Source organism: Dipodomys spectabilis, unplaced genomic scaffold, assembly GCF_019054845.1.
Source record: "Dipodomys spectabilis isolate Male_0828 unplaced genomic scaffold, ASM1905484v1 ptg000480l, whole genome shotgun sequence".
Classification (NCBI taxonomy): Eukaryota; Metazoa; Chordata; class Mammalia; order Rodentia; family Heteromyidae; genus Dipodomys; species Dipodomys spectabilis.
The window spans coordinates 773,857-787,515 of NW_024871157.1; the positions used below are offsets into that span (position 1 = coordinate 773,857).

At 48.9% G+C, this 13,659-nt stretch overlaps 1 protein-coding gene across 5 annotated transcripts in view; it reads left to right on the top strand.

The window, feature by feature from the left end:
- Positions 1-5,874: 5,874 nt before the first annotated feature.
- The window catches only part of Sbno1 (strawberry notch homolog 1), a 52,016-nt gene continuing 44,231 nt past the window's right edge, over positions 5,875-13,659 (top strand). For all 5 annotated transcript variants that reach the window (XM_042668932.1, XM_042668933.1, XM_042668934.1 and 2 more), the window contains exon 1: positions 5,875-5,998. The gene's annotated coding sequence lies outside the window, so the exon portion shown is untranslated. The remainder of the gene's footprint in view (positions 5,999-13,659) is intronic.

Sequence of the window (13,659 nt, forward strand, 5' to 3'; positions counted from 1 at the left end):
CTGTGGGTCAAGTCGCAGAGTGCTCACCTTGAGCTGAAGAGCTGAGGGACAGCACCCAGGTCCAGAGTTCAGGCCCCAAGACCAGCAAAAAAAAATAAAAAAATAATGGCAAATACTTAAAGAAATTGAAATGTAGAATATTCTTGGGTGAGAGTAAGGAAATAGTTGCTTCTTTATATTGGCAACTTTAGGTTATATCCTAAATAAAGAAGATCTATCCAGGTGCAGGTGGCTTACACTAATCCTAGCTACTCAGGAGACTGAGATCCAAGAACGAAAATTGTGATTGAAAGCCAGCCTGAGCAAGAAAGTCCGTGAGACTCTTTTTTTTTTTTTTGGGGGGGGGGGGGTGGAGGACAATCGTGGGGCTTGAACTCTGGGCCTGGTCGTTGTCCCTCAGCTCTTCAGCTCAAGGTGGGTACTCTACTTCTGAGCCAAAGTGCCACCTCCGGTTTTCTGGTGGTTAATTTGGACATAAGAGTTTCACCCAGGTTAGCTTTGAAATGTAATCCTCAGATCTCAGACTCCTGAGTAGCTGGGATTACAGGGGTGAGCCACCAGTGCCCAGCTTTTTTCCTCTTATTAGTCTGGCCCGAGTCACTTTCAGAAACAGCCTGTATGTGTGCCAACAGCCTCCATTCAGAATTCTCACTCTCAGCCCTGAAAAGCTCTGGAAGAGCCATCAACAACCCAGTGGTTCCCCTTCCTTAGGAGGCACAGAAACCAGCTCTGCAGGGCTTCCCCTCAGTTCCCTCTGCTCTCCTCACCCCAACTTATTCTGTTTTTCAGCCTTGGAGATGGAAGCTGCTTGCTGTACTTGTTACTTATAAGACTTCCATATTTGCTTTTTACTTTTTTAGTCCTCTTAACACCTGCTTAATAAACTTCCTATTTTAAATTCTCTTTTTACCCATCTGGACCCTATTATAAAGGTCCTCATAAAGATTCACTTTTGCCTGGGCACTGGTGGCTCATGCCTGTAATCTCAGCTACTCAGGATGCTGAGATCTGAGGATCACAGTTCAAACCCAGCTGGGTCAGGAATGTGAGACTCATGACCAATTAACTGGAAGTGGCGCTGTGGCTTAAGTGGTAGAGGGGACAGTGTCCAGGCCCAGCATTCGAGCCCCACGACCACCACCACCAACAACAAAAATTGTCCAGGTTAATGGGATATCCTTAAAGTTCAAAATGTTATCATTATGTAGGTTCATGTAGCTCATGCCTGTAATCCTAGCTATTCAGGAGGCTGAGAGCTGAGGATTGAGGTTCAATTCGAATCCAGCTCTGGCAGAAAAGTCCCTGGGAGACTCATCTCCAATTAACTTCTCAAAAACCAGCTGGGCGCTGGTGGCCACACCTGTAATCCTAGCTACTCAGGAGGCTGAGATCTGAGGATCGAGGTTCAAAGCCAGCCCGAGCAGGAGAGACTGTGAGACTCCTATCTCCAATAAACCACCAGAAAACCGGAAGTGGCGCTGTAGCTCAAGTGGTAGAGTGCTCGCCTTGAGCTGAAGAGCTGAGGGACAGCACCCAGGCCCAGAGTTCAAGCCCCACGACCGACCAAAAAAACAAACAAACAAAAAACCAGAAGTGTTGCTGTGGTTCAAGTGGTAGAGCAGTAGCCTTGAGCAGAAAAAGGCTCAGGGCCCAAGTCCTGGGTTCAAGCCCCAAGACCCATGAGAAAAAAAAAGTTATCATTTCATTAAGCATAGTAACGTGTCTATTAATGGACAAGGAAGTTTTGTTTCTGGTTTCAAAAGTCTCATCAGTTGTTCTCCTGCTTGGGCTGGCTTCAAACTGTGAGCTTCAGACTTCAGTCTGAATAGCTAGGATTACAGGTGTGAGCCACTAGCACACGCTTGAGATAGAGCTTTTTTTTGTTATTATAAAAGTGATGTACAGAGGGGTTACCATGTCATGTCATCTTTCTTTTGGAAAAGTCACCCCTTCCTTTGCTCTTTTGCAGTTTTTCCTTCCTGTCTCCCCTCACAAGTTGCATAGCTCATTTTGAAGATAGTAAGACATAGCTTTTTTTTTTTTTTGCCCGTTGTGGGGCCTGAACTCTGGGCCTGGGCGCTGTCCCTCAGCCCTTCAGCTCAAGGCTAGCGCTCTACCACTTGAGCCACAGCGCCACTTCCGGCTTTTTCTGCTTATGTGGTACTGAGGGCCTCATGCATGCAAGGCAAGCACTCTATCACTGAGCCACCTTCCCAGCCCAAGACATAGCTTTTTGATGGTTAATTGGAAATCAGAGTCTCACAGACTAGACTTCCTGCCTGGACTGGCTTTGAATTATGAATCTCATATCTCAGCTTTCTGAGTAGCCTAAGATCACAGGTGTGAGCCACTGGTGCCTTGCAATGCACCCAGCTTCTTGAATGATATTCTTAGTAGTTGTATTAGTTTGCTAAAGTGGCTATAACAAAGTACCAGAATGTGGAATGAAATATAAAATCATGTAGCAGGTACCTGGGTTAGAATTCCTCACATTAAGGATGGCAAAAAAAAAAAAAAAAGGATGGCTGATATGAAAGGCGTCTAGCATCTGCTATGAGCTCAGGGAAGTGCAACCTTCCAGTCTTCTGACCTCATGTTGGTGGTTTTTTGGACAGCTCTTTCGGTTCCCAGGCTTGTAGAAGTTTCAAGCAATCTTTACCAGCATCTTCCCACATTGTTCTCTCTGTCTCTCCCTTTTTTTTTGAATAAGGAGACAGTCACTTTGAATCAGGGCCCACCCTAATGACCTCATTTCAACTTGATTAAATTCAACCCTATCTCCAAATAAGGTTACATTCTAGGTGCTGTGGATTAGAATTTCAACGTGTGACTTTCTGGGAGATAAAATTCAAACTCTACCAAATTTGTGTGTGTGTGTGTGTGTACTCTGGGTCTTGGTGCTGTCCTTTAGAGTTTTCACTCAAGGCTGATGTTAGATCTACCACTTGAGCCACAGCTCTACTTCTGGCTTTTTGCTGGAGATAGAGGTCTCTCAGATTTGTCTTCCCAGGCTGGCTTTGAACCATGATCTTCAGATCTCAGCCTCCTGAGTATCTAGGATTACATATGTGTTATGGTGCCTGGCTCATGTGTGGGTTATTTTCAAGATAAAGTCTCCGTAGTCTTGCTTTTATAACCAAGGTAGCCGGAACCGTAATCTTGATACTTGTGCTTCCAAACATTGCTGAAATGACAGGCATACACCAGTATACACAGGCGTTATGCTTCACCCATAGCTGTGATGAAGTGTGTACCGCTATGCCCAGCCTCCGGTTGAGAATGGAGTTTCTCAACTTTTTTGGCCTAGGTTCACCTCAATAAGGCTCAAACCTGTCAGTACTTGGGCCTTCCAAGAAACTTTTATTTTTTTTTTACTTTGTTGGCTCCTGATCAACAAGCCTCTCTTCTCCACTGTTACTTGTGTTGCCTTTTCTTCAATTTGATTTTTCTTTGTTAGCCATTGGAACACCATGGAATTTTTATGGTTTCAGTTGTAAACCTAAGATTTATTTTATTTATTAATTTTTTTTGTCTGTCTTGGGGCCTGAACTCTGGGCCTGGGCGCTGTCCCTCAGCCCTTCAGCTCAAGGCTAGTGCCCTACCACTTGAGCCACAGCTCTACTTCTGGCTTTTTCTGCATTTGTGGTGCTGAGGAATCAAAGCCAGGGCCTCATGCATGCAAGGAAAGCACTCTATCACTGAGCCACCTTCCTAGCCCTGATTTATTTGTGTTTGTGTGTGTGTGTGTATTAGGGCTTGAATGCAGGACCTGGGTGCTTTCCCTTAACGTTTTTGCCCAAGGTTAATGTTCTACCACTGGAGCCATAACTCCACTTGTCTTTTTGATGGTTAATTGGAGATGAGAGTCTCATGGACTTTGCTGCCCAGGCTGGCTTTAAATTGTGATCCTCAGACCTCAGCCTCCCTTTACAAGGTAGGATTGACAGGCCTGCTGGAAACATGATCTTTCAGTTAGGTTCAAGGTAAAGGGATTATGCAGATAACAGCAAGGATCTGGCTTGGATGCCTAGTCAGAACCTCATAGGGTGCCAGTACCCAAAGGGTCTCACTTCTAGAACCCAGTATTCATTTGGGCTTAGTGTGTAATTGCAGGAGGGGCCACCTGGAAACTGAATCATGCCAACCAAGTCCAAAGACATCAGAATGTTTTCCATTTCTTCCTTCTATATAGCCATCCTTCTGTACTTCTGTCTCCCCACAGCTAATAGCTGTTTGTCTTCTGCAAAATGAACAGCAGTGAACAAGATAAAGTCATTATTTTGTGAAAATACCTTTATTTTTGTCACCATAGGTTTTAGTATATGTGTGATAAGCTGCAATTTTTCAAAATCAACTCAAAACGATCCCATACCCCCAAAGTATGAAATGACTAGAAGAAATCACTTGATAGCTCACGACTCCCCTAATCCTAGCAACTCTGGAGGGTGATATTTGTGGATCTGCGTATGAAGCCAGACAGGAAAACCTGTAAGACTCTTACCTCTGATTAACCAGCAAAATTCAGAAATTAGAGTTCTAGTTCAAGTGGTAGAGCATCAGCCTTGAGCAAAAAAGCTAAAGATGGTGCCCAAGCCCTGAGTTCAAATCCTAATACTGGCACACACGCGCGCGCACGCTAAAAATTTTTAAATTTTGCCAAGGCAAAACAAGTGACAGGTATACTATAAATAAAAAGATACATAAAAAAGGAAAGACAAACTAAAATGGAAGTGATTAGCAGAGTGATTCTTTAAAAAAGGTGTGTACACACCCACAACACCCGGGCAGGGGCAGTGGGTGGGGGCTCGAGGACATCCGAGCCGCGCCCCCCTCGGGCTCCCACACCCCCCCCCCCCCCCCCCCCCCCGATCGTAACCGTCTCAACGACCGAACGGCCCCGCCGGCCTGTCACCTAAGTCAGCGGGCCCAACCGCCTCCGCAGCAGGGCTTGGCCGCGGCGGGCCGAGCTCTCGTGCTCCCCGGTGTTCCATCTCGGAGACGACGCGGCGGGGAGCGCCCCGGGAGGGGGCCGCTGGGCTCGGTGCCCCCGGACCGTGAGGGCCGTCGGCGAGCGGGGGGCGCCGAGGCCCGCGGGGTCACGGCTAATAAAGCGCCTCGAGCCCGCACTGCCTGCGTGGTTTTCTAAGGTGCCCAGACGAGGAAGGGCTCGTCAGCGTGGAAACACAAACGCCCGCCACTGGGCAACCGCGGGGGTCGTCACGCCCCCAAAGGCTGGACTCGGAAAACAGCCGCGGACCCCTCCTAGCGCGACTTCGAAAGCGGGGACCGACGCATGCGCGCGCCGCCGGCCGCCCGCCCGGGGGCGCCCCAGAGCGCCGACCTTCTTCCCGACAGCCCGCGAGGGGGAGAGGGCGGGGTAACGGAAATCTCGCGAGACGTGGGGAGCGCCGGCGGAAGCAGCGAGCACGTGACCGTCCTAAGCGGCCTTCGCTTTCCCCCTCCCCCTCCGCGGGAACCCGGCCCCCTCACCCCTCGCCCACCCCGAGCCGCGGTAATGGGCCGCTGGGGTTCCGGAACTTCCTTGGATCGGTTCACGGGTACCGGGCAGCGGGCGCCGGCGGAGTCCTTTGTTTTTTGGTGGCGAAAGCAAGGGATGGTCGCGAGGGGGGGGGGGGAACCACCTTCCTTCACCTACGAGGGAGGCGGGGCGCAGAGGAGCGCGGGGGCCGCGAGGGGCGGGGGAGGAAGTCACGTGGGGCGCGGCGCGCGCGGTGCGGGAGCCGTGGCCCCGCCCCGTCCCCTCCTCACGGGGCGGGGGGCCGGGGGGAGGGGCGTCAAGATGGCGGCGGGGAGGTAGGCAGAGCCGGACGCCGCTGCCGCCGCCGCCGCCGCCGCTGCTGCTGCTGCCGCCGTCGCCGCCGCCGCCGCCGCCAGCGCCGCCGCCGCCTCGGTGGCCGCCTCCGCTCCGGTCGCTTCTGGCTTCTCAAGCCCTCGCCGCCCGGGAGGAGCTATCCTGGCGTCGTGTCCCGCGGGGAAAGTAAGTCCTCCCTTAGCCCTTTTCTCCTTTCACACTCGCCCTCCCGGACAGCCTTCCACTCCCACCCTCCTCGGGTCCGAGCGGGGCGGGCCCGGGGGGCGCAGCCGCCTCACCTCGCAGGTCTTGGGGCCTGGCTCCCGGCCGGGCCGCCCCCCGCAGCCCCGGGGTCCCGCCGGCGGCTCCGCCGCACTCGCGTCCGCCGCCCGGCAGCGCCGGCCCTGCGGTCGCCGCGCGTGGGGCTCGCTCCCCGGCTCGGGGAGCCCCGCTGTCCGGAACCGGAGGCGCCCCGGGAGCGGGGGAGCGGGGAGGCTGGGTCCGCGCACGCCGGCACCCCCGGGGCGCCTCCTTTTGCTTCCTTCTCCCCCCACGACCCGGGGCCGTGAGGTCCGGAACCGGCCGGAAAGTGAGGCGGGGATCCCTGTCGAGCGCTGCTGCGGGACGACTGCTGCGGGCTGGGGCGAGGGAGGCGGCGGGCGCGGCAGGGCCGCCCCTCGCGCGTCCGCAGCGCTCGCCGGCGGGGTCCCCCGGACCCGGCTCCCGGGCGCGTGGGGAAGGGCACGTGGGAACTCCACGCCTCGCCGGGCGGCCGCTTAGTCTCGCCGCGAGCCGGCGAGCTCGCCTCCCCAGCCCTCGGTGGCTGTGCGTCCTGGGGAATGGCGGTTGGGCGTTTGCTTATTACTTTCCAAGTGTCGGAGCCCCGAGCACCCGAGCTGCCCCGGCAGCGTCGGCCGGCGGGGTCCCCGGAGTGGTCGGGGGTGGGTTTAACCGCCGGGGAGATTCGGATGTTGCCGAACCCGGGGATTGTTTCTTTCCTGACCCCGGCAGCCAGCTCCTCCCCTTTCCACCCGGGCTTTGTGCTCGTGTGTAGTTAATGTTTGCGGACCACTAACTTGATCCTCTCCTGGAGAAGCTCTTTTTATGTGCGTGCCCCGTGGACTGTGGGAGGCTTTTGTTTTTTGGAGGCGCTGGTTGAGAAACGTGGGAAAGAACAGGCAAGAAAATGGGGAGTCAAAGCAACGTTTTTATCCATTGAATTGCGCAGCCAATTGTAACCGCACCCGGAAGTTTGTGCTGAACACGTGTTGAGGGAAGGTTAAAAACTGGTCCCCTTTGACCTTTAAAAGTTGATTGTTAACACTTTATGCGAAGTTAAACTTTTCAGATTCTCCTGACAACCAGCAGTAGAGGTGGGATAGAACGTCTGAAAAGTTGAATGGTTGTGTGTGTGTGTTGTGGGGGGGTGTCCAGCAAACGTCATCCCCCAGTGCTATACCTAGATTAGCACTTGCAGACAATTCTACCACTTAGGTGTGCAGGAAGAGTCTGTTTACCCTGTGCTTTCTAGCTATCAGAATTGATTTTCATAAGCACTGGGGAAAGCCATCATCATTGCACAGGAGATTTATACAGAATTTCTGGGATGAGATGCAGAATTTAGTCCTAGCAGTCCAGTGGGACATTAATTTAGAAAGGAAGGAAACATGTTTTTCTATTTTAAAGTCGTTCCCAGATAGGAATGCTGTAATCCCAGTTATACTCTGTCTTCCCACATCCCCAAAAGAGTTGGACAGTTTTCCTGACTGTAAGATGCATCTGTACATTGCTTTGACTTTTGCTTACTTCTCTGTTTAACTTTATTCTGTGCAACTCACTTCAGTTGCTGGACAAGTGTTCCAAAGGAAAGCTTGAATTATGGCTTACTTGAATGCTGTTACATGTTAAGGCTTTTCTTTTTCCAGACAGGGCTTTGCTATATATGTAGTACATGGTGGCTTTGCAGTGGAAATCCTCTGAAGTGTTGGGACTACAGGTGTGCTTCCCTTTTCCATGCTTTTAAATAGTGATCAGGAAGTGGCTCTGTGGTTCAAGCGGTAGAGCGTTAGCCTTGAGCTGAAGAGCTGAGGGACAGCGTTTAGGCCCAGAGTTCAAGCCCTATGACTGCAAAAAAAAAAAAAAAGTTATCAGCTTCCAGGGTTGCAGGCATGGGTCAGTTGGTAGAGCACCTGCAGGTCCCTGAGTTCAAATCCCAGTACTACCAGGGAGTGGTGGAGTGGACAGGAGAGGATTGGCTTTTAAAACCTTAGATATATTTTGATCATTTCTGGTCTTTGATATGTGTCTCCTGTTAATGAGAAGAGCTCTCAGGTCTGTTCTCACCAGGAATAGTACCTGACTTTCCATGGGTGGCCCGGTGGTCTGCCTGCTTTGCCTGTATAAAAGTAGTTTTTTTTTTTTTTTTTTTTTTTTTTTTAATTTGTTGGTTGTGAGGCTTGAATTCTGGGCCTGGGTGCTGTCCCTTAGCTCTTCAGCTCAAGGCCAGTGCTCTACCACTTGAGCTACAGTGCCACTTCCAGTTTTCTAGTGGTTTATTGGAGATAGGACTCTCACAGTCTCTCTTGCCTGGGCTTGCTTTGAACCGTGATCCTCAGATCTCAGCCTCCTGAGTAGCTAGGATTACAGGCGTGAGCCTCTGGTGCCTGGCTTAAAAGTAGTTTCTGAGAACTGCTTTTACTTTTCTGTAGAAGATAACAAAACTCCTTAGATTAACCTGGTTATTTATTTTTAGGGAGGCAATAAAGAGGTTAATAATTTTTAAGTATTTTTGTTACATTACAATAAGAAATATGCTTTGTATTATTACCTAGTACATAAAGCATATTTCACAAAATGTTTGCATTCTGTATATGCTTTGCAATAATTTCCTGTTCTGTACTGAAATTTTATGAAATGCTAGTCATGATACCGTACATTGATTTGACAAGCCCCTAGTATGTTGTGATTGGCAGGTGAAAGTACCTGTACACTCCGTTAGTATCTGTGAAAGATTGGCCCTAGGACCTAGGAAGAGAACAAAATCCACAGGTACTCAAGTCTCTTAAAATGTGGTCTTATTTACATGTAATTTACGTATATATACCTTTAGTCTTTGGATTGTCTCTGGACCTGCTTACATATACACTGTAAAGGCTAAGTACTAGTTACACTGTGTTGTTTAGGAAATTACAAAAAGGTTTAATATAGAGACTTTTTTATCTTTGGTTGGATGCTTGAATATGGATATGGGTGGTCAACTGTATGGGGCTGAGAGTCTGTATATAAGATCTTGGAAGGATATATATTATTGGAAAAGTTTTTGGGGCTGGGAAGGTGGCTTAGTGGTAGATTACTTGCTTTGCATGGATAAGGTCCTGGGTTCGATTCCTCAGCACAACATAAGCAAAAAAACCCGAAAGTGGCGCTGTGGCTCAAATGGTAGAGCACTAGCCTTGAGCTGAAGAGCTGAGAGACAAGGCTCAGGCCCAGAGTTCAGGCCCCACGACTAACAAAAAAAAAGTTTGTAAATTTGCTCTGAAATTTTGTAGTTGTTGCCTTGTTATTCTATTTCTCTATGTTGAGCTGTAGTTTCTCATTGGTGTCAAAAGGGATACTCATGGGTTATCTTGAAGATTAAAAGAAAAATCCAACCATAAAGTATCAAAATCATCTGAAGCTTAGAGTCTTTGGCTTATTCCTATACTCCTAGCTACTCAGGAGACTTGAGAACTGAGGATTTTGGTTTGAAATCAGTCTGTGCAGAAAAATCTGTGAGGCTGAGAACATGGCTTAGTGGTAGAGTGCTTGCATGAAGCCCTGGGTTCAAATTATCAGTATCACATAAACAGCAAAAGCCAGAAGTGGCACTGTGGCTCAAGTGGTAGAATGCTAGCCTTGAGCACAGAGAGGCTCAGAGACAATGCCTAGGCCCTGAGTTCAAGCCCCAGGACTAGTAAAAAACAAAAACAAAACAAAAAACAACAAAAAAACCCAGCCAGAAGTAGTGATGTGGTTCAAGCGGTATAAAGTACCAGCCTTGAGCAAAAGTCAGGCAAGAGCATGAGGCCCTGAGTTCAAGCCCTACTACCTGCACAAAAGAAAACTAACAAAGTAAGCCAGGCGCCAGTGGCTCATGCCTATAATCCTGGCTACTAAGAAGGCTGCAATCTGAGGATCCAAGGTTCAAAGCCATCCTGGCCAGGAAAGTCCGTGAGACTCCTATCTCCAATAAAATCATTCAGAAAACCAAAAGTGGTGCCGTGGTTCAGGTGGTAGAGTGGGTAGCCTTGAGCTGAAGCGCTTGGGACAGCGCCCAGGCCCAGAGTTCAAGCCTCACGACCCACAAAAAAAAAAAAGGAAACCAAAAAGGCATTTGAATTAGAGAGCGTAGTGAATAAGATTTGTATAAACCTAAGGCAGACATACATAACCAAGTCTGTGAGACCTTTATTCACAAATACAAGCCGGGCCTGGGGGTCGATGGCTCACCTGTAATCCTAGCTGCTGAGGAGGCTGAGATCTGGAGGATCAAAGTTTGAAGCAGCCTGGGCAGAAATGTTCTCAAGGTTCCTCAGAACTTCAGTTAGACAGATGGGGCTGGGAAGGTGGCTCAGTGGTCGAGCTCTTGCCTTGCATGCATGAGGCTCTGGGTGCGATTCCTCAGCACCACATAAGAAAAAAAAAGCCGGAAGTGGCGCTGTGGCTCAAGTGGTAGAGCACTAGCCTTGAGCTGAAGAGCTGAGGGACAGCGCCCAGGCCCAGAGTTCAGGTCCCACGACTGGACCCCCCCCCCCCCCCAAAAAAAAAAAGAACTTCAGTTAGAAAAAAAACAGGGATGAGAAGCATGGCTCAACTGGTAGGACATCATGTGTGAGAAAGTAAAATGAAAATTGACTATGAGGTCCTGAGTTCAAGCCTTGGTTCTTGAGGGGAATGCAAAAAAACAAAATCTCAAGCTGGTATGATACATGCCTGTAATACAAGTCCAAGTCCAGTCCAGGCAAACACTTGAGATTTTATCTGAATAACAAAACAAAAAAACTAAAAACAAAAGGTTTTGAGTGCTGGGTGCCGGTGGCTCACGCCTGTGTCCTAGCTTCTCAGGAGGCTGAGATCTGAGGATCGTGGTTCAAAGCCAGCTTGGTCAGGAAAAGCTGTGAAACTTTTTTTTTTTTTTTTGTCGGTCGTGGGGCTTGAACTCTGGGCTTGGGCGCTGTCCCTCAGCTCTTCAGCTCAAGGCGAGCGCTCTACCACTTGAGCTACAGCACCACTTCGTTTTTTTCTGATGGTTTATTGGAGATAATAGTCTCACAGTCTCCTGCTCGGGCTGGCTTTGAACCAAGATCCTCAGATCTTAGCCTCCTGAGTAGCTAGGATTACAGGCGTGAGCCACCAGCGCCCAGCTAAGCTGTGAAACTCTCTCTTTTTTTTTTTTTTTTGGTCGGTCGTGGGGCTTGAACTCTGGGCCTGGGCGCTGTCCCTCAGCTCTTCAGCTCAAGGCGAGTGAGCGCTCTACCACTTGAGCTACAGCGCCACTTCCGGTTTTCTGGTGGTTTATTGGAGATAGGAGTCTCACGGTCTCTCCTGGTCTCTCCTGCCCGGGCTGGCTTTGAACCGTGATCCTCAGATCTCAGCCTCCTGAGTAGCTAGGATTACAGGTGTGAGCCACCAGCGCCCAGCTAAGCTGTGAAACTCTTATCTCCAATAAACCACTAGAAAACCAGAAGTGGTGCTGTGGCTCAAGTGGTAGAGCACTAGTCTTGAGCTGAAGAGCTGAGGGACAGCACCCCCAGGCCCAGAGTTCAAGCCCTATGACCAAACCAAAAAAAAAAAAAGGTTTTGAGTGTGTGGCTCAAGTGGTAGAGCTTTCAAGGCCCTGAGTTCCAGTGCTTTAAAAAAATAAGTGTCTCAGGACTGGGAATGTGGCTTAGTGGTTAAGTGCTTGTCTAGAATGAATAAAGCCCTGGGTTCCATTCCTCAGTATCACATACACAGAAAAAGTCCTGAGTGGTGGTGTGGCTCAGGTGTTAGAATGCTAGCCTTGAGCAAAAAGAAACTCAGAGACAGTTCCCTGGCCCTGAGTTCAAGCCCCAGCATTGGCAAAAAAAAAAAAAAAAGTATCACTTTCTCTCTCTCTTTCTTCTTTCCTCTTATTACTTTTTCTTTTCTTTTTTTTTGGTCTGGTCGTGGGGTTTGAACTCTGGGCCTGGGCGCTGTCCCTCAGCTCTTCAGCTCAAGGCTAGAGCTCTACCACTTGAGCCACAGCGCCACTTCTGGCTTTTTTCTTTTTGCTTATGTGGTGCTGAGGAATTGAACCCAGGACCTCAGGCATACAAGGCAAGGGCTCTACCACTGAGCCACCTTCCCAGCCCCTCTTACTACTTTTGTAAAGCAGTTTTGAAACTGTGTGTTTGATGGTACTGGGGTTATACTTGTTTTTCTTTGGTGAAGTACTGGGGCTTAAACTCAAGTTCTCAAGATCTGCTTTCTCCCGTTCAGTTCACTTAATTCCTTAAGAATTGGCTCTACTGTTTATTATTTTGCTGGTTAGAGATAAAAGTCTCATACTTGTCTGCCCAAGCTGGCTTCAAATCGTGATTCTAAGGTCTCAGCCTCCTGAATAGCTAGGATTTTAGACATGAAACAGTGTCTTTCTTCCTGTTCTGCATGCCTCCACCATGGGCCCCTATTTTTTGATTCCTGCCATAGCTGGAATGGCAGTTAGATGCCACCACACCCAGCTTCTTCTCTTGATCTGGGACTCTGATCCTTCCCATCTCAGCCTTCCACATAGACAGTGCTACCAGGCCCAGATACTGGTTGAGAAGGGATTTGACAAGTTTGTTTTTTTTTTTTTTGCCTGGGTTGGCCTCAAGCTATGCTCTTCATTATTTCAGCCTCTCAGGTAGGCATGAGTCACTGATGTTCAGCCAGATTTATTTACTTATTCTTTTTTTTTTGGGGGGGGGGGGGTCTGGTCGTGGGCCCTGAACTCTGGGCCTGGGCGCTGTCCCTCAGCTCTTCAGCTGAAGGCTAGCATTCTACCACTTGAGCCACAGCGCCTCTTCTGGTTTTCTGGTGGTTTTTTGAGATGAGAGTCTCACGGACTTTCCTTTCTTCTGGGCTGTATTTGAATCTCAATCCTCAGATCTCAGCCTCCTAAGTAGCTAGGATTACAAGTGTGAGTCGCTGGCATCTGGCAAGTAGCACGTTTGATTTTTTTTTTTAATTATTCAGGCTGAAAATAAATGCATTCGTGGTAGTATATAAGATGCAATTATGTCGGGCGCCGGTGGCTCACACCTATAATCCTAGCTACTCAGGAGGCTGAAATTGAGGATCACGGTTCAAAGGCAGCCCAGGCAGTAAAGTCCATGAGACTTTTATCTCCATTAAAGCACTAGAAAACCGGAAGTGGATCTGTGGTTCAAGTGGTAGAGCGCTCACCTTGAGGTGAAGAGCTGAGGGACAGCGCCCAAGCCCTGAGTTCAAGTCCCACGACCTACAAAAAAAAAAAAAAGATGCAATTATATTTTGGAGAAAAATAACTACAGATTTCAGATTTCTCATAAGGATACTTGTATATATAAGTTGTTTCAAAGAAGTCAATGAGAAAAGTTAAAATTGAGAAAACCCTTGTTTTCCCTCCCTAGAAAAATGGGTGAAAATCCATATGGGTGGTAGAATGTGTTCTGAGATTATAGTTGGAATATCTCAACCTAAAATATGCTTGCATGTTATCTGCTTACCTTGTAGTTTTTGTTTTTCTCTTAGCTTAATTCTGATCATCCATCAGCTCATTGTGTTTTTTCCTGGAATGCTTTATATTCTCCCTTATATTCTGAGGG